Source organism: Tamandua tetradactyla, chromosome 16 (assembly GCF_023851605.1).
Source record: "Tamandua tetradactyla isolate mTamTet1 chromosome 16, mTamTet1.pri, whole genome shotgun sequence".
Lineage (NCBI taxonomy): Eukaryota > Metazoa > Chordata > Mammalia > Pilosa > Myrmecophagidae > Tamandua > Tamandua tetradactyla.
The window spans coordinates 22,900,855-22,928,509 of NC_135342.1; the positions used below are offsets into that span (position 1 = coordinate 22,900,855).

The following is a 27,655-nucleotide window of genomic DNA, read 5'->3' on the forward strand; positions in this document are numbered from 1 at the left end:
GTCATCACCTTAGAACTCTGGACACTTTGTGATTTGACCTTGCAGAAATCTCTACTTCATCCAGCCTTCATTGTTCACATCTCTAATATGGGTATGATTAACCCTTCCCTTTTGCCTGGGTGCAGGTGCTTGTTGCTTGGCAGTGATGGGGTTTGAAGCTGGGTGGCTTAAAGGGTAGACTCTAAGAGGGACTTCTGAGTTGGAGAAAGATACTAGGATTCAGGTCAGAGATGGGAGCTAGGGTTAGGGAGGCCCCTGGTGGTGTGTGCTGCCCTGGCAGCAGACAGCGGTCTCTTACCAATGGAGAAAGGCACATAGGCACCATTTTTCTTAAGCTGCCCCTTCTCATCCAGAAAGTGCTGGGGGTTGAAATCTCTAGGGTTTGAGAAAAACTTGGGGTCTCTCAGCACAGAGCCCAGCATGGGGAATACTTCGGTGCCCTGGTGGAGGAAGGAAGAGGCATCTGGTAAGGTGTAGATGAGAGGAGGAATGAGGGGGCCCGAGGTGAAGAGAAAAGGAGGGCATGGCAGTAGGGCCCTCTAAGAGAGGAGTTTTACAGAAGTTTGGGGAATATGGGCTCACGTTCTCTGAGACAGGAGGTTTGGAGTCCGTGTCTCTTGAGGCAGGAGAGTCATGGAGACCCAGGGATTAAGGCGTCTCGAGGTGGGAAGGCTGAAGAGAGGGGGTGTTTGGGGGAAGCCTTTGACAGAGGGAGCAAGACCTGGGCTGGAAAGGTTGAGGGGGATGTGGAGTTTGGGGAACCCTCTGGGCTGGGTGGGGGCAGTACCTTGGGGATGAGGAAGTCCCGAAACTTTGTATCCTTGGTGACCCTGTGGGCCAGGCTCATGGGGATCATGTCTCTGAACCTCTGGATCTCGTGGATCACTGCCTCTGTGTAAGGCATCTTCCCCCGGTCCTCAAACTTGGGCTGACGGTTCTTGCCAATCACCCGGTCAATCTCCTCATGGACCTTGGCTGGGAAAAGAGGGCGCTATGTTCAGGTATCTAGGGGTCTCCTTGCAGGGGTGCCAGTCGGAATATTTAAACTGGTATGGCAGGCGGAGAGCAGTCACAATGGGCATCAGCTAAACCACTGCTGGAGCAGTGTCCTGTGAACAGTGTCATGCCAGAATCGTGGGTGGGTCGAGGGGTGTCAGGGGCTTGGGGGCGAGTTCAGAGCTTGGGCAGTGGACACCCAGTGGGCTCAGCACAGGGGCTATTTGCCAATCGGTTCGGACATTACAACATTTGGATCATGCCCTTCAGGTGAACGTCACTGTGTCACTGGACAGTGGGCTGTGTCTGAGGGTCCAGGGATTTGGGGCAGGTGGGGACATCAGCAGGTTCAGAGGATTTGGGAGGGTCTGTGGGCCCCCATTTCTGGCCTCAGCCTCCACATCTGGGTGTTTCATGAGCAACAGGAAGCCATAGCGCGAGGTGGTGCTGATGGTCTCGGTGCCCGCAAAGAGGTTCAGCGTGGTCAACACCAGGTTCTTTAAGAAGAACACCGTGCTGGGGTTCTTCTGCTCCTGCAGGGAGAGGAGAATTCAGGCCAAGCTTCCCCACTCCCCCAGGGCCCTTTGGGGGGTTTCCTTTGGACCCACCTCCCTTAGATCCCTGAATTCTCATTTTGTTCTGACCATAGGTGGGAAGAGTGGCCCTTGCTGAAGAGGCCTTCTCCGGGCTCCGGGCCTTTGCCCAGCCCGTAGGCTGTGCCCTTCTCACACCCTGCCTGTCTCTGTCCTTTAATATCAGCTCTAGTTGTCTTTTTATGGCGGGAATATTCAGAAACAGAGACAGTGAGCAAAAAAAGAGGGACAGCGGAGGCAAAAGAGAGGGTCAGAGATAAAGAAAGACAGCTTTCCTCAGACCCAGAATTTTCAGCAACAGCCTATGCTTTTCATAAAGAAATCTTGAAACTTATTATGGAGAATTCCTCTCCCTTGATTCCTTCCCCCCTGAACTTCTGATTCCATAAAGCCTCATCTCCTTTCTTCACAGGAATAAGCCAGGTCAACAACGTCACAGCACAAAGCCAGGTCACCTGCCCACACAGGTGTATCTGATAACCAATGCCAAAGGTAAGAGAGCATGGGGTGGCTAAGAGCACCAGTCTGAGAGTCAGAGAGACCAGGGTTTAGGCCTCTGGGCCTCAGTTTCCTCAATTGTAAAATGGGGTTCATCATAAAATCTCCATCATGGACCTGCTGTGAGTGTTAAACAAGCGCATACTGCAACTTGCTTAAAATGTCACCTGGCACATGGCAGTGCTTGAGAAGGGCTTGCTATTATGATCTATTTGCACAAATCCTGCCCATGGGGAGGTAGATAGAGCAACGATGGTGATTTATAATTTGGATTGTGAGGATTATTATGATAATGGGCTAACCTGCTGCATGTGGATGAGGAAGGAATCAATGAAGTCCCGTGGGGAATTTGGGTACAGTGTGCGCTGGTTCCTCTCCACCTTCTTGGCTATGAAGTCCTCCAGCCCCTGCAGCTCCTTGAAGGCCTGTTGCTGAGTTCCCGGCAGGTGTTTCATCACTGGGTAGAACATCTCATAGAGCTGGGGGTGGGGGAGAGAGGGAGGGAAGGAAAGGACAGCTGACCATGGGCAGGATCCAGAGGGAGTGGAACTTGTCTCAGGGCAAGAAAGGCACTGGGTTAAGGACATCTGTGCAGGTGTTTTAGTTGGAGTTGGACAGGAAAATAGTTCTAAGTTTTCGAGTAGATTAAGTGAGAAAGCACCATCCAAAACGTTAGGTGAGATGGCACTAGGCACACATCCAGGTGTTCAGACATTCAGGTGAGGTTGGGTTGGGAGATACCTGTTCAAGTGTTCAGGTTATTCAGGTGGGACTAGTTTGAGATGGTCACATCTAGGTGGTTAGGAACTCAGATGGGGCTGGATTGGGGGCACCTGTCTAGAAATTTAGGGGGCCAGAAATGGGGGTTCCTGTGCCGGTGATCAAGAGTAAGGTAGGGATAGTTTTGGGGATACCTGTTCAGTTGTTCAGCTATTCAGGTGGGCTGCATAGGACGCACCTCTATTAGGTGTTTGAGGGTATGATGTGGGGACACCTGCCCTGGTGTTTTAGATATTCAGATGTGCTGGGGTGGTGTGTTTAGGTATCTGATGGAGTTTCTTTGGGAAAAATTGGCTCAGGTGTTGATGTGTCTATGGGTCTTTATTGGGATCCTATACGGGTGTTTAGGTATTTAATGGGGCAGTATATTAGTTAGGGTTCTCTAGAGAGACAGAATCAACAGGGAACACTTGCAAATATAAAATTTGTAAAAGTTTCTCACGTGACCGTAGGAACACAAAGTCCAAAATCCACAGGGCAGGCTGCGAAGCCGATGACTCCGATAAATGGCCTGGATGAACTCCACAGGAGAGGCTCACCAGCCAAAGCAGGAATGGAACCTGTCTCCTCTGAGTCCTCCTTAAAAGGCTTCCCATGATTAGATTTAGCATCACTAATTTCAGAAGACACTCCCCTTTGGCTGATTACAAATGGAATCAGCTGTGGATGTAGCTGACGTGATCATGACCTAATCCTATGAAATGTCCTCATTGCAACAGACAGGCCAGCGCTTGCCCAATCAGATAAACAGGTACCACAACTTGGCCAAGCTGACACCTGTCCCTAACCATGACAGTCCACCCCTTGTCAACTTGGCACCTATATATATATCACCTTAGATCATACTTAATTTCCAAATGAAAACAAATAAGCACACATTTTTTTTTCTTTTGCCTGGCAATATCAACTGTCCTGCATATAACTGGAAACACATTAAATCTCTCCAGAATAGGGTGCAAATCCTTGGGCAACATTCATTCTTAAACTTGATATCTTACAACTTAAATAGTATAACATGAACAAAACAGCATTACAGTCCTCATTTCTGTAACTGATCACGTGGTCGAAGTTCATATTTATCACTACCTTCTTCCACTACCCATTCCATGTTCCCTTTCCCCTCAGCAAGCACTTCAGCTGGCCGTGGTTCTTTGCCTGGTGGGGTGACCCAAACCTTCATTCCTGAAGTTTCAGAGCCATTAGTAGTCCTGCCTGGATTGTGTTGTTGCAGTTTTCCATTGATTTCAATCACAGGGCATGGTAGTACTAATAGACGCCCCAGGGGATCTCCTATATTCCAAGAAAACTCTTCTTTACCTCCATTGTGTAGTTGCAGTCCTACTTCCTTCTGATAGTCAGGGTCAGTTACCCCAGACAATAATGTAATCCCCTTCTTGGCATGTTGATCCAGAGGCATAAGTAGCCCAAAGTGACCAGGTGGCAATCTTAACTTCCAGTTCAGTGGTATCACTGTTGTTTCTCCTGGAGAAAGCACACCCCGTTTTGGAACTAAAACCTGTAGACCAGCAGAACTCAGAGTAGCAGGGACAGGAAGCAAAAATTTTCCTAGTGGATCACTCAGGGTAATAGTGAGTGGCACCACACCCATTTCCACCCCTTGGTTCCTGGACCCATGGATCCTGGCTATGGGAGAAACAGCACCATACAGCGGATGCTGATTCAGAGCATACACAGCTTCCTGGAGAACATTACCCCAGCATTTCAAGTTTTTGCCACCTAGTTGGCACCTCTGGTCACTCGATAAATGGACTGGAGCAGCACACCCAAATGAGGAATATATTGTCGCCAAAATGTAAAAAGACCAACTAGGCGTTGTGCCTCTTTTTTGGTTGTGGGAGGGGCCAGATGCAGCAATTTATCCTTCACCTTAGAAGGGATATCTCGACATGCCCCACACCACTGGACACCTAGAAATTTTACTGAGGTGGAAGGCCCCTGTATTTTTGTTGGATTTATCTCCCATCCTCTGACACGCAAATGCCTTACCAGTAAATCTAGAGTAGTTGCTACGTCTTGCTCACTAGGTCCAATCAACATGATATCATCAATATAATGGACCAGTGTGATGTCTTGTGGGAGGCAGAAACGATCAAGGTCTCTGTGAACAAGATTATGACATAGGGCTGGAGAGTTGATATACCCCTGAGGTAGGACAGTGAAAGTATATTGCTGACCTTGCCAGTTAAAACAACAGTTGAAAGCAAACTGTTTCTGGTGGTCCTTACTAATAGCTATTGAGAAAAAAGCATTTGCCAGATCAATAGCTGCATACCAGGTACCAGGGGATGTACTGATTTGCTCAAGCAATGATACTACATCTGGAACAGCAGCTGCAATTGGAGTTACCACCTTGTTGAGTTTACAATAATCCACTGTCATTCTCCAAGACCCATCTGTTTTCTGCACAGGCCAAATAGGAGAGTTGAACGGGGATGTGGTGGAAATCACCATCCCTGCAACTTTCAAGTCCTTAAGAGTGGCAGTAATCTCTGCAATCCCTCCAGGAATACGATATTGCTTCTGATTTACTATTTTGCTTGGTAGAGGCAGTTCTAGTGGCTTCCCCTTGGCCTTTCCCACCATAATAGCCCTCACTGCATGAGTTAGAGAACCAACGTGGGGATTCTGCCAGTTGCTCAGTATGTCTATGCCAATTATACATTCCAGAACTGGGGAAATAACTACAGGATGGGTCCGGGGGCCCACTGGACCCACTGTGAGACGGACCTGAGCTAAAACTCCACTGATCACCTGGCCTCCATAACCCCCCCCCCCGACTGGTGGTCCAGAGTGACATTTTGGGTCCCCTGGAATTAATGTCACTTCTGAACCAGTGTCTAATAATCCCCCAAATATCTGATCATTTCCTTTTCCCCAATGCACAGTTGCCCTGGTAAAAGGCCATTGGTCTCCTGGGGAAGACTTAGAGGAAGATTAACAGTATAAATTTGTGGCAGTGTAACAGGTTTCTCCCCCATAGGGACCTGGCTTCCCCTTCATTCAAGGGGCTCAGGGTCTGTAAACTGTTTCAAGTCTGGAAATTGATTAAGGGGCCGTGACTCTGTGTTTCTGTAATTCAGGTTAGACTTCTGTTCACTTGACCTAGAACTCTTTTGTTTATACAGCTCAAACAAGAATTTAGTAGACTGCCCTTCTATTTATTTCTAGGCACCCCATGATTTACTAGCCAATGCCACAAATCACTGTGTGTCATATAATTTTGATGCCTCCTTTGAGTTTGTTGTCTATTATAATAGCTGCATCTACCCTGTCTTTGATGATTAAGTACTGCCACCTGGCTTCTGCCAACTCGGGATCCTGTCATCTGCATTGTGTTTAAGGATTCCAGCTCAGTGACAGCAGTTCCTACAGTAATATCTGACCTACAGAGAAGTGCAACCACAGAGCTCTTGAGGGATGATGGTGCTAGTCTCACAAACTTATTTCTCACTGTTCTGGTAAAAGGTGCATCCTTTGGACATTCCTGGGGTGTAAGAGCAGGCTTTGCATGATAAATCCACTCTAACATTCCAATCTCTCTAAGCCTCTGGATCCCCTCATCTACATTATACCAGGGCAGTTCTGGCATTTCAACCTCAGGTAATGTTGACCACCTTTTGATCCATGTTTCAACCAACCATCCAAACAAGCTGTTAACACCTTTTCTAACCACTCAAGCTATAACATTGAATGCAGAATCTCTGCTTAGTGGGCCCATATCAATAAATTCATCCTGATCCAGCCTTATATTCCTCCCACCATTATTCCACTCTTAAAATCCATTGCCATGGCCTAGGGTTTCAACCTCACCCCCAACATCATTATCAATCCATATGTCACCATCCCATTTTTCAGGGTCCCACTCCTTTCCAATCAATGCCCTCACTTTAACGGCAGACACCATGCAAGACTGAGATTCCAGTTTATGTTGTAAAGTTGCTACTCTAACAATAAGATTCTGAGTCTGATTTTCAGAGATCTCAAGTCTACAGCTACAGGAAATAAGATTTTCCTTCAGGGTACTTATAGAAACGTCTACATATTTCAGACAGTGCTTAAGCTTCTCATTTGAAGTCTTAAGCCCATCCCTTTCACCCCTTAATGTACACAGTGTATCTAACAACAACCAACCAACATCTTTATAACTCTTGTTTCTACAAAACTCTGTAAAGGTGTCAAAACATTATCCCCCAGAGTCTGGCTTCGTCCAAGCGAAGCATTAGGAGAATCGAATGATGATATTTTGACTATCTCCTTTGCCAACTCACTCCATGGATTGGGAGTGTCATTCTGATTACGGGAATCAGAGTCCTTAGTGTCTCTGAGTCCAGTCAGAGTAGAAAACCATTCATAAAAACCCATTTTTAAGATTCTGTTTCTTAAGAACCACTCCTGGTACCAAGATGTATCAGTTAGGGTTCTCTAGAGAGACAGAATCAACAGGGAAAACTTGCAAATATAAAATTTATAAAAGTGTCTCACGTGACCGTAGGAACGCAGAATTCAAAATCCACAGGGCAGGCTGTGAAGCCGATGACTCCGATGGATGGCCTGGATGAACTCCACAGGAGAGGCTCACCAGCCAAATCAGGAATGGAACCTGTCTCCTCTGAGTCCTCCTTAAAAGGCTTCCCATGATTAGATTAAGCATCACTCATTGCAGAAGACATGCCCCTTTGGCTGATTACAAATGGAATCAGCTGTGGATGTAGCTGACATGATCATGACCTAATCCTATGAAATGTCCTCATTGCAACAGACAGGCCAGCGCTTGCCCAATCAGATAAACAGGTACCACAACTTGGCCAAGTTGACACTTGTCCCTAACCATGACAGGCAGTTATCTAGATATTGTAGTGGAATGGCTTGTGTAGATGACAAACAATTTCGGTGGGCCAGAATGTGCAGCACCAGGTGTTGAGGCATTCAGAGGGTGGGTGGGGGTGGTGACTTGTGCGGTGTTAAGATATTCAGATAGACCCGGTACAAGGCAGGTGCTGGATGTTGAGATAAGTTGGGTTGGAAATGTCTTCCCAGGTGAGGCACCTGTGCAGGCTCTGTTTTGAGGAGACACTTGTTGAGAGTGCTCTTGGCAGCAGGGTATCGGGCACCTGTCCTGGGTTCTGGTGCCAATGTTCCGCCCCCATAAGTGGGGGCTGGTTTTGCGAGGACTCTGTCTTGGCAAGGATGGAGCTTTGGGGCGCCTGTCTCCTAGGGGAGGAAGTTTTAGGGAGTGATAGGGCCGGGCTGGGACCGGTTACCTGCCCCATGGACGTTGCGGTGAACTGGAAGCTTCCCAGCATCATGCGCAGCAATGACAGGAACTCTTTGTCCTCGTAATCGAAGCGGTCTCCGAAGACGATAGAGCTGATGACGTTGGAGATGACGCGGCTCAGGAAGAAGGTGGGATCCACGAAGGCGCCTGGGGCAGGGAGGGGGCGGGGAGACACGGGGATTGGGAGGAGAGAGAGTCAACTCTGGCCAGAGTCTGAAGCCAGCCTGAGAATTCAAGGAGGAGGATACGGAGGTGATAAGCCAGATTCCCGGGATCAGCCCCCAAAGCTGAGATCCCGGAAGGATAATCCATCCCGCGCGGCCCCGGGTCGCACCCCCCTCCCAGCCCAGGCTCACCGCGCGTGTCCCGGAAGGCTTCGAGGAGGAAGCCCGCCTCCTCCTGGATGCGCTCCTCGATGCCGCGCTTGCCGAAGCGGAAATCCCGCAGCGTGGTGATGGAGAAGCACCAGAGCTGCTGGCGCACTCGCCATTGCTGAACACCACGCCTGAGGGCACAGAGTGGGAGCGCGGAGAGGTCAGGAAGGGGCCGGGTCTAGCCCCGAGGGTGGTTCCCTGAGGACGGCGGGGCTGAGAAAGGGGGAGTGGGAGAAAGATGGTTAGACAGCCGCAGAGAGATAGAGACCGAGAGCTCCAGACAGAAAACTCAGAGCCAGAGCAGTTCAGAAAGAGATAGAGAGACCAACTGGAAGAATCAGGAGAGGCCCAGAAGTCAGACGACAGATACACCGACGAATGGGGAGTGGGGGGCCGAATTGAGGCACAGAAACACTGAGCCAGGTTAGAGACCGCAGAGGGAGAGAGAGACAAGGGGATCAGATGTGGGGCTGTTTGAGTCTCCGGGGAGAAGGCTGAGGAGCTGAAGCCGCTCTCAGGGCTGCCTGATCACATCTCCCCACCCCGGGCCTGGGGTGGGGCGCCTCACCATAGCCTTTGAAGAGCCAGTCGAAGGTGGCCTGCTCCCCTTTCCCGCTGAATTCCTCAGCCTGGTCCACCAGAACCTCTTTCGCAGCCTCCTGTCCGCATAGCACCATGATCCGCCAGATCCCTAGTTGGACCGTGAACACGGGACCATAGCGCTCTCTGAGCTAATGGGGTGGGTAAGAGAGGTCACAGGGAGCAGCGCCTACCTCTGAACCAGCCCTATGCCCTGACCTTCCATACTCGGTACCATTTTCCCCAGCCTATGACTTCTGAGGGGCTGTACATCCCAAGAGGTGGTCTTTGCTGGCTAAGCCTCTGACGCTGAAACTTCAAAAACTCCCCAGTCCTAGGATTCTCATCCAACCTGGTGAATCCCCTACCCCAAAGCTCTGGTCCAAAGGGGCAGCTCCCTGCCACCGCATCCCACCCTTCTCCCCCTGCCTCCAGACACCTTCATGAGGAAGTTGTAGATCTGCTCTGTTTCAGATTCAGGTAGTTCCCAATGAAGGACAATGGGGTGGGCCCGGGAGGCAACTTCCCCCAGAACTTCCTCTGCCTCCAGACAGACATCAAGACCATCACACTCAGGCAGGCCAGCAGAGCCACCAGAAGCAGCCCTGAGGCCAGCATGATGGCAGTGAGAGTGGCAGTCAGATGGTGAGGGCTTGGGTATTTTCCCGTTATATACTCAGAGAGGAGGGTGTACTTTAGACCTGATTGTATCATTGTCTCATTTCACCTCCCACTTACCCACCACATGCACTTTGCCTAGCTGGGACACAGCCAGCAAGGAAGGAGAGGGGACCCAGGAAAATTAACAGGGAGTGGGCCCTAAGACTGAAATTGTGGTAGCTCGGGAGGTGGATCTCAGGTTTGTCAATTTGGAGGGGCAGTAGACAAATTCCAGAACTAGAAATTTTGGTGAATCTGCATAGGAATGCCTCTGAGTTTTATATTTGGGGTCTCAGCATAAGAAAGAATCCCAAAATGAGGGACACGAGAGTCTCATGAGAAAAACACCTGAAGTTCTGGATTTGGGGACATTGGAGTGAGACCAGATGTGTGCCTGTGGATCTGGGGTCCTTTGGTGAGGAGAGATGTAGGTTATAGGGCTTCAGAAGGGGAGATTCCAGGAACATGGTGTTGGGATGAGGAAGGACAGGGTCTGTGGATGTGGAGTTCCAGGGTATCGATGTGTGTGGAGAGCACAGCAGGATCCTGAACTTGTCCCCTGACCGCAGATGCAGAGCTGCCTTTGTCTTGGGCAAAGGGTTATCTTTTGGTGCCCAAACGTTCCCATCTAAACTTCAAAGAGGGGCCATAGAACCTCCACTACCTACCTCTGGTTGGGAAACGGTTTGGTAGGAGACCAGAGTGACACTTCAGTGGAACGTTCCACCGAACTGGAGAACAGTAACTCCTGGTCTCTGTTGGCAGAGGGACTGTCCAGGTTTTAGGAATTAGTAATAACAACCACCAGTGGGGGACTGAAATATCCTGACTGTTGTCAAGGATTATATATTCCAAAGAACCCTGCTGCTTCCCTACTGGATCCTTCAGGATCTGCTGGGTTAATTGTATCATTTCTATTATCATGCTAAATGTTTTCCATTTTACATGTGGTTATATGATGGACAGGAATCAGAGTGCCTAGGGGCATAGTTGTGGGGGTCCTTAAACCAGGGCCTTGAACTCCTGTCTCTATTATTCTGCATTCTTGGTTCCACCTTTTCTGGATCTTGGTTTCTCCACCTGTGGAAAGGGAGCATTTGGGAAGAGAAGGTCAGATTTGAAGGTATGATAAGTCCTCTGTAGGGGCCATTCCTGGTTAGACATGGGCTCCTCGTAGCAGGCAGAGGGACCATAGTAGGAAGATTTGGGTAACCTCCAGTGCTAGGATAGAGGTGGGCCTGGGATGGTGAGAGTGGATGGGTGGCCCTGCTGCCCTGTCTTCACTGGAATTTTTCCTTAATGACAAGGACAGCTACCCTGTTGAGTACTTGTATGCAGGAACGGTCAGTCTGCGTTGGACCCTTATAAGAGTTGGGTTAGTTCATCATCATCCTCATTTCGCAGATCAGATGAATGCCTCTTTGAAGGCCTGAGTGAGGGAGCTGGGATTTGAACCCCTCCCTTCTTCTCCTTATTGACCAGCTTAGCCCATCCTGGTGGTCACGTGGGGAACAAGTTTAACCCCAATAAGTGCTGAGTTTGGCACTGGCATTGAACACAGGATTACACTGACAGGTTTTGCTATTGGCATCAGGAAGCTTGTCTCAGGTAGACACTGGGATGGAAAATAACTTGGCACTGAGCTTGATAACAGGAGAATATTGATGGAGCCACCTCTGATGAGCAGAGGGCTCTGAGACTGGGTTGAGGTAACCATCAGGAGAGCATCAGAGTGGGATGTTAACTCTGAGCTTGGTCCCTGCCATTTCTGATGTGAGCCTCAGATGGGTGCTGAGATGAGTTCTACGTGGGCCTCAGTGAGGCACGTGCTGGGTCACCTCAGGCACTGGATGGTGGGTGAGGTTTGCACTCTCAGCACTGGCATCTTGTTCAGAGAGTCCCAGGCTGCTGGGCTGGGAGCCTGTGGGGAGGGACAAAGGGCAGAGAAGAAAGCAGAGATGGGGGAAATTGTTGATATTTTGGAAGGGGAAGAGGTGGGAAGGAGCATTAATCTAGGCTTGGCAGGTATCGACCCCCCTAATCCTAATTACCAGTCTGCAGGGCCTCTCCTATCCCCAGTTTTGGTTTGTTTTTTTTTTTAAAGTTGGAATGTTTGTTTCTTAACAAGGGTGGCAGCAGGGAGGGCACTGACTGTTCCAACAGGCTGCCATGTGCTGGGCAGGGTGGTGGGAGCTGAGAGTGGGAAAAGTACCTGGGGACAGCAAGACCGAGCTTGGCCACGTGAAGCTGGAAGATGGAGTGAGGTCAGTGTCTGAAATCACATTTCAGAGGCAGGGCACGTGCCAATGGACGGTGGCTTGGGGATGGGCTTCTAGTGTGAGCTAGCAGTGAACCCAGGCAAATCCCTTCTCCTCGCTGGACCTCAGTTCTCCTTTCTGGAGGGATGACTCAGCAGTCAAGGGCAAAATTAAGATGTAGATTGGCGTCCTAGTTTTATTCTTTCCTTGTGTGTTACTTTGACAGGGGACTACTTCTCTGAGCATTATAGGACCAATGATAGCACCTACCTCTCAGGCTTTTGGAAGAGGAGTAAATGGGTTAGTGCATGCAAAGTACTTGGCAGAGGTAATTGCCCCATAGATGGTAGCCAGCCTTATTATTGATCTTGGAGTGTCTGTGTATGTCTGCAATCATGCATGTTGCAGTGTGTCCATGTTGATATATGTATTTATGTAGACACCTGTATCCATGGTGTGTGTGAGTGTATGTGTGTGTTTGCATGATACATGGGTATCCATGCCAGTTTACGGTTACACATACACATCGGTATGAATGCTTGTTGATGTGTGTGTGTGTCCATGGCCACGTGCCTGACTGAAGTTCCTGTTTCTGTCAGTTTGTAACATGAGTGCAAGCATGCTTTGGATATACTTGTTGGGGGGTAGCCTCATGTGTGTCTCTGTGTCCAACCTAATGTATGACTGCTTGTTTGCATCTATGTGGACACATGTATGACTGGGGACACCCTATGAGTGTGTGATTTCTGGTGTATGTACATAGTCACATGGGTCGACCTTGTGTCCACGTGCATGCGGAGTTTGGCTTGTGCCAGTTTATGTTTGGATTAAAATGCAGGCCAGTTTCAGCTCAATTTCCCATCTTACAAAAGCAAATACCACCCTTATTTTCCACGGTATTTACCTCCCATGGTTTTGAAGGGTAATACTAGTTAGAACAGGCCTTCTTGGCACAGGTGTGTCCTAAAAGTATCACGGAAATGAGTTTCTTCCCATTGGCTCTTTTAAGTATCTTCTCAGAAATTCCGCCCCCCCGCACCCCCGTATCACCCTCCACCTCCAAAGCTATTCAACAAATTTCACAGTCTTATTCAGTGAGTTTTCACTGAGCCCACGAATGCATGCCGACCCTAGGTTGGGTGACACCAAGGATACAGAGGTGACCAAGATACCCCTTGACCCTTCCCTTATGAAATGTCCAAAGAGGAAGATAGCCCCTTCCCAGACAGTGACAGCTCAGAATGGTCAGGGGAGGCATAGGGGAGGCAGAGGTAGAAGGGTTGGGGCAAGTATTAACGAAGCCTGTAACTGGAGCCTGTGGCAGTCCAGAAAGCGTACCTTATTCAACCTGGGTGTGATGGTGGTTTAGAGAATACCACGTGAGGGCTAAGTAGGGATTTTCCATGGAAATAGAGGGAGAATTGGGAGAGGAAATTCCAGCAGAGGGACCAGCATGTCTAAGGCCAGTGTGCTCATAAAGCATGGTTGAGTGTAGGTGGAGCTTAGAGATCTAAGGCCATGTTCACTGATGAGGGTAGAGCCATCAGCAGGAACCTGATCACACTGAGTCTTGTGCAGTGTGGTAAAGAGATGGACTTGGTCCTGAAGGCAACGGTGGAGCTACAGATGGGTTTTAAGCAGGGATACAGAATGGCCTGAATCAGAAAGATTCTTTTGATTCTAGGAACGGATGAGACTGGAAGTTGAGAGATGAAGTGGCTGGTACAGGGATCCAGGTGAGAGAGGACAAGCTTGGGCTAGATCAAGGGTAATGATGATGAGTAGAATGATGTGAATTGGGGATGTATTGGCTGTCCATGGATAGAGGTAAAGTAGGAGTTCAGCATGGGAAATAGTAGATGGAAGTGTTACTCACTGATTTGGGGATAGAATGGGGAAGCAAGTTTAAGAGGGAGAGAATGAATTTAACTTTGGATATGTTGGTGAGCCAGGCAGAGTGTCTGCTTTTAGGGATTTGTTAGACTAGTGGGAGAGCAGACCTGGATGAATTAAAGTTCTCAATGATCTTATTGTTATTTATTATTATTACTAATCATGGTTGGGCTAGGAAAGGCTTCATAGAAGAGATGTCGTTTGAACTGGATCTTGCAGGGTGAGTAGGAGTTGACCAGGTGTGTGTGTTGGGGGGGTTGTGTGGCAGTACAGGTAGAGAGACCCATACAAGTAAAGTCTTGAATGTGTGAGATGGACAGATCAGAACAGAGACAATTGACAGCTACATCCCACTTCTCACTCTGCTGACTTCATCAATCAACTTCCTAACGTCTCCCCCAAGTTTGACCCAAAACTCTCAGGTACAGTCTGACTTATGCCTGCAAATATGCCTGAAATGTGTTTTCCTGTCCCAAATGAGAATCTTAAGCGAGGCTTCTTGTGTTAAATTTAAATACTAATACTGCTAATAATTATATCATTCATTGAGTTTATTTCTCACCGTGCAAAGCCTTTTACGAGCATGATCTTATTAGTCTTCACAGAAGGCCTAGGAGGTTGGTTTCAAAATCTCCATTTTGCAAATGAGTTATATAATGGCCCCCAAATTTGGGAGTGTCTTGTTTGAGTTTCAGAACTAATAAATAGACCCTAGGCATTGTCTTGTAAGACTCTAAATTCCTTACTCTTAGCCAACACTCTGGACTCCTGAGCCTCAGCTTTTTTTCTCATGAAACATATTAGAAAACTACCCCTAAACTCCTGTGGTTCTTGAAAAACTTCCCTGTAAGGCTTATACAAAATAATCTCACTGTTAAAAAAGCAATCACACAACTTAATAGGAGTAGGTTTGACTTTTCTATTAGGAGGGAGAGTTGACCTTTTCTCATTTTTGCAGTCCTTTGAACTTTAACCAAAGACCTGGCAACTAGTTTCAGGTCTTTGGCAGCGAGGCAATAAGTGAGCCTAGAGAATGAGGGGTTGTGGTCTGAGAGTGTAATGTTTGTTTTTCAGATTGCAGAGGTAAAACAAGGATTAGGGTACAGCTCTGTGAGTGTCAGCTGAAACGCAGTGAGGAAGAAGGTTAAAGTAGAGAAGAAAGTCAAGGATATGACTGGCTGTTTGGACAGTTCATGCCTGTGGCCACTGAGGTACCTTCCCAACAGAAGAACAGCAGGACTTGGAGTAGAAAGAAGGTTGATAGATGGTGGGGATGAAGGAGACAGGCTCAAAGGAGGAAAGATTCTTATAATAGAGTGGAAGAGTCACAGTCTAGAAGTTCAGTGAAGAGTTTCTGCTTCTGTTAATGGTTGAGTAGCTCCTACTAGACCAAATGTCCTGCAAATAAGAACTATGAACAATGAAGAAAACATAAAAAAAAACTCCATGAAGTCATTAGAGAGTGAACAAAACTAGGTAGATCTGGAAGAGGGTCAGAAGAAAGCAATTTCCTATTTGTTATGCCTTTTGGCCCAAAGACCAATGCCACATGGGCTGTCGAAACACAGATAGAGCCCTTCAGTTTTTGTGGTTTGAAGAACCAGAGGAAAGAATGCAAGGTGATCACCACACCTGGTGTAGTGGTGGTGGAGTCTCAGAGGACAGAGCCAGAGAGAGGGAGCCCCAGATTCTATGTATAAGTTCTGACCAAGTTTCTGGCTGATTGTTGAATTACTCCTGTGATGAGAAAACTCAAAGGTGCACAGTTATGTCTAAAAGAGCTAAACGATAATTCAAGACTGAATCTTTGAGTTCAGCCACACTAACTGCCTTCTGATACAACAAAAATCTAATATCCTTCAATGGAACATAAGGGAATCCAGAATCTCTACGGTGTGTCACTTGAAATGTCCAGGACAAAGTCCAAAATTTCTAGGCATGAGAAGAAACAGGAAAATGGGATCCATACTCAAGAGGAAAGACAATCTATGGAGACTGACTCTGGCTGGGTCTTAATGTTGGGATTTAATGGACAAGGTGTTTTTTCTACTTATTATTTAAAAATATTTTTATTGAGAAATATCCATAACATACATCCAACCATATCATACAATCAATGGCTCCCAACAACATCACATAACTGTGCATTCTTTACCATGATCATTTTAAGAACATTTTCACCGTTCAGTTCACTAGCTGCTGGAATGAAACACACCAGAGATGGACTGACTTTCAATAAAAGGAGATTTGTTTAGCTAACATATATTTTCTTCAGAGAAAAGGCAGCTAACTTTCAACTGAGGTTCTTTCTTATGTGGGAAGGCACAGGGCAATCTCTACTGGCCTCTCCAGGCCTCTGGGTTTCAACAACTTTCCTCAGGGTGATTCCTTTCTGTACCTCCAAAGGCCTGGGCTGAGCTGCAAGTGCTGAAAATAGGTCTGCTTAGCTGCCTGGGCTGTGCTACATTGAGCTCTCTCATTTAAGTACCAGCCAATTAAATCAAACATTATTCATTACAGCAGGCACACCTCCTAGTGGACTGCAGGTTTAATCAACAACAGATGAGGTTCACACACCATTGGCTCATGTCCACAGCTATAGATCTGGACACCTTCACCTGGCCACGTTGACACCTAAACCTAACTACCACATTCACCACTCCAGAAAAAGAAAAAAAGAAGAAAAATAACCCTCATACATTCCATACCCTTTATACCTCCCTATCATTGACCAGTAGTATTTCAATCTATCCAGTTTTTACCCTTTATCTCTCCCTATTGTTTATTTTATCCTTATTTTTATTTTTTTTTAACTCATCTGTCCATACATTGGATAAAGGGAGTGTCAGCCTTGGGTTTTCACAATCACATGGCCACGTTGTAAATGCTACATAGTTATATAATTGTCTTCAAGAATCAAGGCCACCGGAATCCAGTTCAGCAGTTTCAGGTACTTCCCTCTAGTCACTCCAAACACCATAAACTGAAAAGGGATCTCTATATAATGCTTTAGAATGTCTTCTAGGATAACTTCTCAACTCTGTTTGAAATCTCTCAGTCACAAAAATTTCATTTTGTCTCATTTCTCTTCCCTCTTTTGATCAAGAAGGTTTTCTAATCTCATGATGCCACATCATGGCTCATCCTTGGGAGTCATGTCCCACATTTCCAGGGAAAAGTACATCCCTGGGTGTCATGTCCCATGTAAGGGAGAGGGCAGTGAGTTCACCTGTTGAGTTGGCATAGAAAGAGAGGCCACATCTTAGCAACAAAAGAAGTTCTTTGGGGGTGACCCTTAGGCATGATTATAAGGAAGCCTAGCTCCCCCTTTGCAGGAATCAGCTTCATACGGGTGAGCCAAGATCGAGGGCTTAGCTTATTGGATTGGTTGTCCCCAGTGCTTGCAGGAATATCATATTCCACAGATAGGGAAGTTGAATATTTCCTCCTTTCTCCCTAATTCCCCAAGGGGATGTTGCAAATACTTCTTTGTTCTCTGCTCTGATTACTCTGGAATATATCAGGACATCACACTAACCTGTACAAACCAACAAGATCTCACTACCTATTCAAGATTCCATGTTATAATTGTGTTCAAATACACTGATCATACTAATTAAATTAGATAATACACTACCAAAATATAAATTTTGCACCAAGTAAACATCTCTTCCTTTGGTCTAACACAGAAGTTGAAATTTTAACATATGGACCATATCATCCTTTATGCTGTATTCTGATTTACCTTAGTCTTATTCAGATCAGCTTCATTCATATCTCTAGTCAAAGACCAATTATTTTTTTCCAACTTTTCAAAGAGTTTCTATATGGGGTAATACTGATGTTCATAGCTTCAGAGCTCTAAATCAGGGTCTCTGGTGTCATACAGATAACCAAAGTTATAGGAAATGACCAGGTTATAGACAAATAGCTCAGCATATCAGAATTTAGGAATAACAATTACAAATCAGGAATAGATGTGACAGTTATAAACACTTACAATCTAGGACCCTTAGAGTAGGCCCCAACCTGATAACCCATACTTTCTACTTCAAATCTCCTACTTTGTATATTATAGTTGGTCCATAAGAATGAGGCATGATCCTTTTAGAGAAGATGGCAGACCAAGATGGTGGCTTAGCAATGTCCACAATTTAGTTCATCCTCCAGAACAGCTACTAAATAACCAGAAACAGTACAGAACAGGTCCTGGGCCACGGCAATGGCCAGACACACAGTGTACCCCAGTCTGGACCAACTGGACCAGCTTTGAGGCCTCCCAGAACCATGAGTTCCCCACCCCACGGTGGCCAGTTGCCATCCCCCATGGGCTGCTTCCCAGAGGGGTAAGAAATAGACTTTACCAACAGTAGTGGCTGAGCCCAACCAAATGCCAATTGTGGAATTAATTAACAAATTCTGACAACTAAAAATAAGCCCCTAACTTAGGTGAACTTGGTCAAAGCAGAGATTGCTCATTTTTGCCCCAGGCCTAGGGGTCAGAGCTGACGGAAAAAAGTAAAAAAAATAAAAATAAAAAAACAAACAAGCAGGTTTTTGTGGCTTTCTTTCTAGGGAGGCTTGACTGCCTTCGGATACAACAGCAGGGCTTCTCAGGCTGCAACTGCCCTAGGCATAGGCAGAAACAAGCTTGTTTGAGGGCTTGTCTGGAAACTGTGCCTTGCCCATGGGAGGGGTGAGGTCAAACTCAGGTGGAATCCCTCCCTTAAGGAACTCAGACAACAGGGCTCAGTAATTTGAAGCCATTAAAACCATCCTACAACCCCTCCTCTGTCTCCACCATGTCCTCAGCAGGGAGAGTCTGTCAAAGTTAAAGGTACAACATGATCTTATGCTGATGGGACCTGCAGGCAGACAAACACCACATACTGGGCAGGATAAGAAAAACAGAGTACAGAGACTTCACAGGAAAGTCTTTCAACCTTCTGGGTCTCACCCTCAGGGAAAACCGATGGAGGTGACTCTTTCTTCCTGATAGGAGGCCAGTTTGGTCTTGGAAAATCTGGCTGGGGTCTATAATACCTAAGTAGACCCTCCTAATGGTGGAGTTAGGGCGGGAAGCACCATACAGGCAGGGCAAGAAACAAGAAAACAAAAACTGAAAAATTCTCCTCTGGTAAACAAACCCTAAACTACATGTCCAGAAAAAGCTGAACTGAATGTCAAAGAACAGATGCACAATAAATTCATCCAGCAAGAAAACACTAGGTAAAAGAAATGCAAGCAATCTCCAGAATAAACTAATTAAGGTAATTAAATGCCTAGACACCAGCAAACATAACAAATCACACTAGGAAAATTGGAGATATGAACCAGTCTAAGGAACAAACCAACAATTCAAATGAGATACTGGAGTTGAAAAAATTAATTCAGAATATATGAACAGACCTAGAAAACATCATCAAAAATCAAATCAATGAATTGAGGGAGGATATAAAGAAGGCAAGGAATGAACAAAAAGAATAAATTGGAAGTCTGAAAAAACAAGTCACAGAACTTATGGGAATGAAAGGCACAGTAGAAGAGATGAAAAAAAAACAGTGGAAACCTACTATGGTAGATTTCAAGAGGCAGAAGATAGGATTACTGAACTGGAAGATGAAGCATCTGAAGTCCAACAAGAAAAAAATATATATAGGGGAAAAATGGAAAAATATGAGTAGGAACTCAGGGAATTAAAGGACAATATGAAGCTATGAATATACATGTTGTGGGTGTCCCAGAAGGAGAAGAAAATGGAAAAGGAGGAGAAAAACTAATGGAGGATATCATCACTGAAAATTTCCCAATGGTTATGAAAGACTTAAAATCATAGATCCAAGAAGTGCAGCGTACCCCAAAGAGAATAGATCCAAATACACGTACTTCAAGACACTTACTAATCAGAATTTCAGAGGTAAAAGAGAAAGAGAGAATCTTGAAAGCAGAAAGAGAAAAGCAATCCATCATATACAAGGGAATCCCAATAAGACTATCCATAGATTTCTCAGCAGAAACCATGGAGGCAAGAAGAGAGTGGGATGATACATTTAAACTATAAACAGAAAAAATGCCAACCAAGAATTCTCTGTCCAGCAAAATTGTCCTTCAAAAATGAGGGAGAAATTAAAACATTTTCATACAAAAAAATTACTGAGAGAATTTGTGACCAAGAGACCAGCTCTGCAAGAAATACTAAAGGGAGTATACAAAGAGACAGAAGAGAGAGGTGTGGAGAAGAGGGTAGATAGGAAGAATATCAGTAAAGGTAAAAAGAAGGAAAATTAGCTATGACATATAAAATCCAAAGGGCAAAATGGTAGAAGAAAATACTGCCTGTACAGTAATCACATTAAATGTTAATGGATCAAACTCCCCAATCAAAAGACATATACTGGCAGAATGGATTAAAAAACAAGACCCATCTACATGCTGTCTACAGGAAACACATCTTAAACACAATGATAAACATAGGTTGAAAGCACAAGGTTGGGAAAAGATATTTCATGCAAACAAAAATCAGAAAAGAGCAGGAGTACCTATACTAATATCCAACAAATTAGACTTCAAATGTAAAAGAGTTAAAAGAGACAAAGAAGGATGCTATGTACTAACAAAAGGAACAATTCAACAAGAAAACATAACAATCATAAATATTTATGCACCAAACCAGAATACCCCAAAATACATGTGGCAAACACTGAAAACAATGAAAAGAGAAATAAACAAATATGCCATAATCGTTGGATACTTCAATTCACCACTCTCATCAATGGACAGAACATCTAGATAGAGCAACAATGAAGAAACTGAGAATTTGAATAATACAGTAAATGAGCTAGACTTAACAGACATTTATAAAACATTAAACCCCACAACAGCAGGATACACCTTTTTCTCAAGTGCTCATGGATCTTTATCAAAGATAGACCATATGCTGGGTCACAGAGCAAGTCTCAATAAATTTAAAAAGACTGAAATCATACCAAACACCTTGTAAGATCATAAAGGAATGGAATTGGAAATCAATAACAGGCAGAGTGCCAGAAAATTCACAAATATGTGGAGACTCAACAGCACAATCTTAAACAACCAGTGTGTCAAGGAAGAAATTACAAGAGGAACCAGTAAATATCTCAAAGCAAATGAAAATGAAAACACAACATATCAGATTTATGGGATGCAGCAAAGGCAGTGCTATGAGGGGAATTTATTGCCCTAAATGCCTATATCAAAAAAGAAGAAATGGCAAAAATGGAGGAATTAACCGTCCACTTGGAAGAAGTAGAGAAAGAACAGCAAACTAACCACAAAGCAAGTAAATGGAAAGAAATAATGAAGATTAGAGCAGAAATAAATGAAATTGAGAAAATGAAAATGATGGAGAAAATCAACAAAACAAGAAGAAAGTTTTATGAGAAGATCAATAATATTGATGGACCCTTAGCAAGATTGACAAAGAGAAGAAGAGAGAGGTTGCAAAAAAATGAACTCAGGAATGGAAGAGGAGACATAACCACTGACCCCACAGAAATAAAGGAAGAAATGACAGGATACTATGAAAAACTTTCTGCTAATGAACACAACAATGTAGATGAAATGGACAAATTCCTAGAAAGGCATGAGCAACCAACTGGGACTCGAGAAGAAATAGACAACCTCAACAAAGCAATCACAAGTAAAGAAATTAAATCAGTCATTAAGAAGCTCCCCTAAAAGAGGGGATGAGATGGCTTTACATGTGAATTCTCCCAAACATTCCAGAAAGAATTACTACCAATCCTGCTCAAACACTTCAAAAAAATTGAAGAGGAGGGAAAGCTACCTAACTCATTCTATGAAGCCAACATCACCTTCATACCAAAGACAGACAAAGATATTACAATAAAAGTAACCTACAGACCAATCTCTTTAATGAATATAGATGCAAAACTTCTCAACAAAATTCTAGCAAATCGAATCCAGCAACACAATAAAAGAATTATACATCACGACCAAGTAGGATTCATCCCAGGTATGCAAAGATGATTCAACATAAGAAAATCAATTAATGTAATACACCATGTCAACAAATCAAAACAGAAAAACCGCATGATCATCTCGATTGATGCAGAAAAGGCATTTGACAAAATTCAACATCCTTATCTGTTGAAAACACTTCAGAGGATAGGAATAGAAGGGAATTTCCTTAAAATGATAAAGGGAATATATGAAAAGCCCACAGCTAATATCATCCTCAATGGGGAAAAACTGAAAACTTTTCCTCTAAGATCAGGAACAAGCCAAGGATGTCCAATATAACCACTTTTATTCAACACTTTTTTGGAAGTTCTAGCCAGAGCAATTAGACAAGAAAAACAAGTACAGGCATCAAAATTGGGAAGGAAGAAGTAAAACTCTCACTGTTTGCAGATCATAGGATACTATATGTCAAAAACCCAAAAAAATCCACAGCAAAACTACTAGAGCTAACAAATGAGTACAGCAAAGTAGCAAGTTACAAGATCAACACTCAAAACTCTGCAGTGTCTCTGTACTCTAGTAACGAACAATCTGAGGGAGGAAATCATGAAATGAATTCCATTTACAATTGCAACCAAAAGAATAAAATATTTAGGAATAAATTCAACTAAAGAGACAAAATACCTATACCAAGAAAACTACAAGAAATTGTTATAAGAAACCACAGAAGACCTAAATAGATGGAGGGGCATACTGTGTTCATGGATTGGAAGACTAAATATAGTTAAGAGGTCAATTCTACCTAAATTGATTTACAGATGCAATGAAATACCAATCAAAATTCCAACAACTTACTTTTTAGAAATAGAAAAACCAATACCCAAATTTATCTGGAAGGGCAGGGTGCCCCGAATAGCTAAAAGTATCCTGAGAAAAAATAATGAAGTCGGAGGTCTCACATTACTTGACTTTTAGAAATATTATGAAGCTAAAGAGGTCAAAACAGCATGGTACTGGCATAAAGATATATATCTTGACCAATGGAATTGAATAGAGTGTTCAAATATAGACCCTGTCATCTATGGAAAATTGATCTTTGTTAAGGCAGTCAAGCCAACTCACCAGGGACAGAACCGTCTCTTCAATAAATGATGCCTAGAGAACTGGATATCCATATGCAAAAGAATGAAAGAGGACCCGTATCTCACACCTTATATAAAAGTTAACTCAAAATGGATCAAAGACCTAAACATTGGATCTAAGACCATAAAACCTTTAGAAGAAAATGTAGGGAAATATCTTATAAATCTTATACTATGAGGCGTTTTCCTAGACTTTACACCTGAAGCAAAAGCGCTGAAGAAGGAAATAAATAAATGGGAACTCCTCAAAATTAAACACTTTTGCATCAAAGAATTTCATCAAGAAAGTAAAAAGAGAGCCTACACAATGGGAGACAATATTTGGAAAGGACACATCAGATAAAGGTCCAGCATCCAGAATTTATAAAGAGATTGTTCAACTCAACAACAAAAAGACAGACAACTCAATTAAAAAATAGACAAAAGACTTGAACAGACATTTCTCAGAAGAGGAAATACAAATGGCCAAAAGGCACATGGAGAGATGATCCACTTCCCTGGCTATTAGAGAAATCCAAATCAAAACCACAATGTGATATCATCTCACACCCACCAGAATGACCATTATCAATAAAACAGAAAATGACAAATGCTGGAGAGGATGTGGAGAAAGAGGCACACTTATCCACTGTTGGTGGGAATGTCAAATGGTGCACCTGCTGTGGAAAGCAGTTTGGCAGTTCCTCAAAAAGCTGAATATAGACCTGCAATATGACCTGGCAATACCATTACTATGTATCTACTCAAAGGACATAAGGGCAAGGACACAAACAGACATTTGCACACCAATGTTTACAGCAGCAATATTTGCAATTGCAAAGAGATGGAAACAGCCAAAATGTCCATCAACAGATGAGTGGCTAAACAAACTGTGGTATATACATTCGATGGAATATTATGCAGCTGTAAGACAGAATAAAGTTATGAAGTATGTAACAACATGGATGGACCTTGAGGACATTATGCTGAATGAGAATAGCCAAAAACAAAAGGACAAATACTGTATGGTCTCACTGATATGAACTGATATTAGTGAATAAACTTGGAATATTTCGTTGGTAACAGAGACCATCAGGAGATAGAAATAGGGTAAGATATTGGGTAATAGGAGCTGAAGGGATACAGACTGTGAAACAGGACTGAATGTAAAAATACAGAAATGAGCAGCACAAAACTACCTCACTGTAATACAATTATGTTAAAACACTGAATGAAGCTGAATGTGAGAATGATAGAGGGTGGAGGGCTGGAGGCAACAATGAAATAAAAAAAGATAGACAATAAAGACTGAGATGGTAGAATCTAGGAATGCCTAGAATATATAATGATAGTGACTAAATGCACAGATTTTAAAAATGTTTTTGCATGAGGAAGAACAAAGGAATGTTATACTGCAGGGTGCTGAAAATAGATGATAATAAAAATTTATAATTTCAACTTATGTGTGACACTAAAGCAAAAAATGCTAATTTGTACAAAATTTATATTTTGACTAGTGCATTTCCTAATATAATTTATGTAGATGCTTAATTGAACACCAGGAGTACATGGAACCTTGGGTAGGACAAGAGATTTTGTTGGTTTGTCCAGAGTGATGCACCGATGGAACCCAGATTGATTTGATCAGTGAGTGGAAAAGTACTTGCAAAGTCCCCTTCAGGGAATGCTGAGAATGGGGGGAAATTCAAACTCCCCAAGTTGAATTCTTGATATTCTCACAAGTAGTGTGGGCAACCAAAGCTGCAGGCTGAGCCCCCAGTCTTGGGGTTTGTTCATATGAAACCTAACCCCACAAGGGATAGGTCAACCTTACTGAAACTAGACCTAAGAGTCACCCCCAAGAGAGCCTCTGTTGCTGCTCAGATGTATCCTCTCTCTCCAGCCAACACAATAAGCAAACTCACCACCCTCCCCCTCTCTATGTGGGCCATGACTCCCAGGTATGTGGACCTTCCTGGAAATGTGGGACATAAATACTAGAATGAGCTGTGACTCAACATCAAGGGATTGAGAAAAACTCTAGAATGAACTGAGACTCAGCATCAAGGAATTGAGAAAACCTTCTCAACCAAAAGGGGGAAGAGTGAAATGAGACAAAGTGTCAATGGCTGAGAGATTCCAAACAGAGTCGAGAGGTTATCCTGAGGTTATTCTTATGCATTAAGTAGATATCACCTTGTTATTCAAGATGTAATGGAGAGGCTGGAGGGAACTGTCTGAAAGTGTAGAGCTGTGTTCCAGTAGCCATGTTTCTTGATGATGACTGAATAACGATATAGCTTCACAATGTGACTGTGTGATTGTGAAAAGCTTGTGTCTGATGCTCCTTTTATCTTCCTTGCCAACAGATGAGTAGAACATATGGAATAAAAATAAATAATAGGGGGAACAAATGTTAAAATTTAGTTTAGTGATCAATGAAGAGGAGGGGTAAGAGGTATGGTATTTATTGTCATGGTCAGGTTCATGTGTGAACTTTGCCAAATGTTAGTTGGGGAAGTGCTGGTTTGTCTGTTGCAATGAGAACATTTCATAGGATTAAATCATGATCATGTCAGCTGCATCCACAGCTGATTCCATTTGTAATCAGCCAAAGGGGTGTGTCTTCTGCAATGAGTGATGCATAATTTAATCACTGAATGCCTTCAAAGGAGGATTCAGAGGAGACAGCTTCTTCCTGTTTCGGTTGGTGAGTCTCTCTTGTGGAGTTCATCCAGACCCTCCATCGGAATTGTTGACTTCATGGACTACTCTGTGGATTTTGGACTCTGCATTCCCATGATCACCTGAGACATGTTTATAAATTTTATATTTGTGAGTGTTCCCTGTTTCTCTAGAGAGCCCTAACTAATGCATCTTGGTACCAACAGTGGTTCTTAAGAAACAGAATCTTAAAAATGGGTTTTCATGAATGGTTTTCTACTCTGACTGGACTCAAAGACACTAAGGACTCTGATTCCCGTAATCAGAATGACACTCCCAATCCATGGAGTGAGTTGGCAAAAGAGATAAACAAAATATCACCATTCGATTCTCCTAATGCATTGCTTATACAAAGCCAGGCTCTAGGGGATAATGTTTTTGACACCGTTAGAGAGCTTTGTAGAAATAAGAGGTGCAGAGATGTTGGTTGGTTGTTGTGAGATACACTGGCTACATTAAGGGGTGAAAGGGATAGGCTTAAGGCTTCAAAAAAGAGGCTTAAGCGCCATCTGAAAGACGTACAAGTTTCTATGAGTATCCTGAGTATCCTTATTTCCTGTAGCTGTAGATTTGAGAGCTCTAAAAATCAGACTCAGAATCTTATTGTTAGAGTAGCAACTTTACAACATAAACAGAAATCTCAATCTTGCATGGTGTCTGCTGTTAAAGTGAGGGCATTGATTGGAAAGGAGTGGGACCCTGAAAAATAGGATGGTGACATAGGGATTGATAATGATGTTGGGGGTGAGGTTGAAACCCTAGATCATGCTGAGTCTTCTCTAGATAACTCTGTAATAGTTTTCCTTGAGGACATAACCGCCCCACCTCCAGTGTGCCTTGAGGAGTAGGCCACCCAACCTCTGCCTGAAGGGTTTAGCCCTAGAGTGATTCATCCTGTTTCACCAGATGAAACTGCAAACAAAGTCCCTGAAGCAAATGGCTTGGAAGATATTTCTAATTCTTTTCATGAACCACTCCCACAACCCCTCATTTCTTCCAGACCTGTAAGTAGACTAAAGTGCCATAAGCCCCTAAAGATGAGGTACAAAGTATCACACATGAGGAGGTATGTTGTACTCCAAAAGAACTGTGTGAGTTTTCCAATTTATATAGACAGAAATCAGGGGAATATGTGTGGCAATGGATTTTAAGGGTGTGGAATAATGGTGGGATGAATATAAGGCTGGATCAGGATGAATTTATTGATAGGGGCCCAATAAGCAGAGATTCCGCATTTAACATTATAGCTCGAGTGGTTAGAAAAGGTATTAACAGTTTGTTTCAATGGTTTGTTGAAACATGGATCAAAAGGTGGCCAACATTACCTGAGGTTGAAATGCCAGAACTGCCCTGGTATAATGTAGATGAGGGGATCCAGAGGCTTAGAGAGATTGGAATGTTAGAGTGGATTTATCATGCAAAGCCTGCTCATACACCCTAGGAATGTCCAGAGGATGCAACTTTTACCAGAACAGTGAGAAATAAAATTGTGAGACTAGCACCATCATCCCTAAAGAGCTCTGTGGTTGCACTTCTCTGTAGGTCAGATATTACTATAGGAACTGCTGTCACTGAGTTGGAATCCTTAAACACAATGGGGATGACAGCATCCGGAGTTGGTGGAAGCCAGGTGGCAGCACTTAATTGCCAAAGACAGGGTAAACGTGGCTATTATAATAAGCAGCAAACTCAAGGCAGGCATCAAAATTATATGACATACAGAGATTTGTGGCATTGGCTAGTAAATCATGGGGTATGTAGAAATACAATAGAAGGGCAGTCTACTAAATTCTTGTTCAAGTAGTATAAATAAAAGAGTTCTAGGTCAAGTGAACAGAAGCCTAACCTGAATTACAAAAACACAGAGACATATCTCCTTAATCAATTTCCAGACATGAAACCGTTTACAAACCCAGAGCCC

The 27,655-nt window shown here is 44.0% G+C and overlaps 1 pseudogene; it reads right to left on the reverse strand.

Moving 5' to 3' along the window:
- Window positions 1-224: 224 nt before the first annotated feature.
- LOC143658352 (cytochrome P450 2A11-like) lies at window positions 225-9,766 on the reverse strand (annotated as a pseudogene).
- Window positions 9,767-27,655: the final 17,889 nt, after the last annotated feature.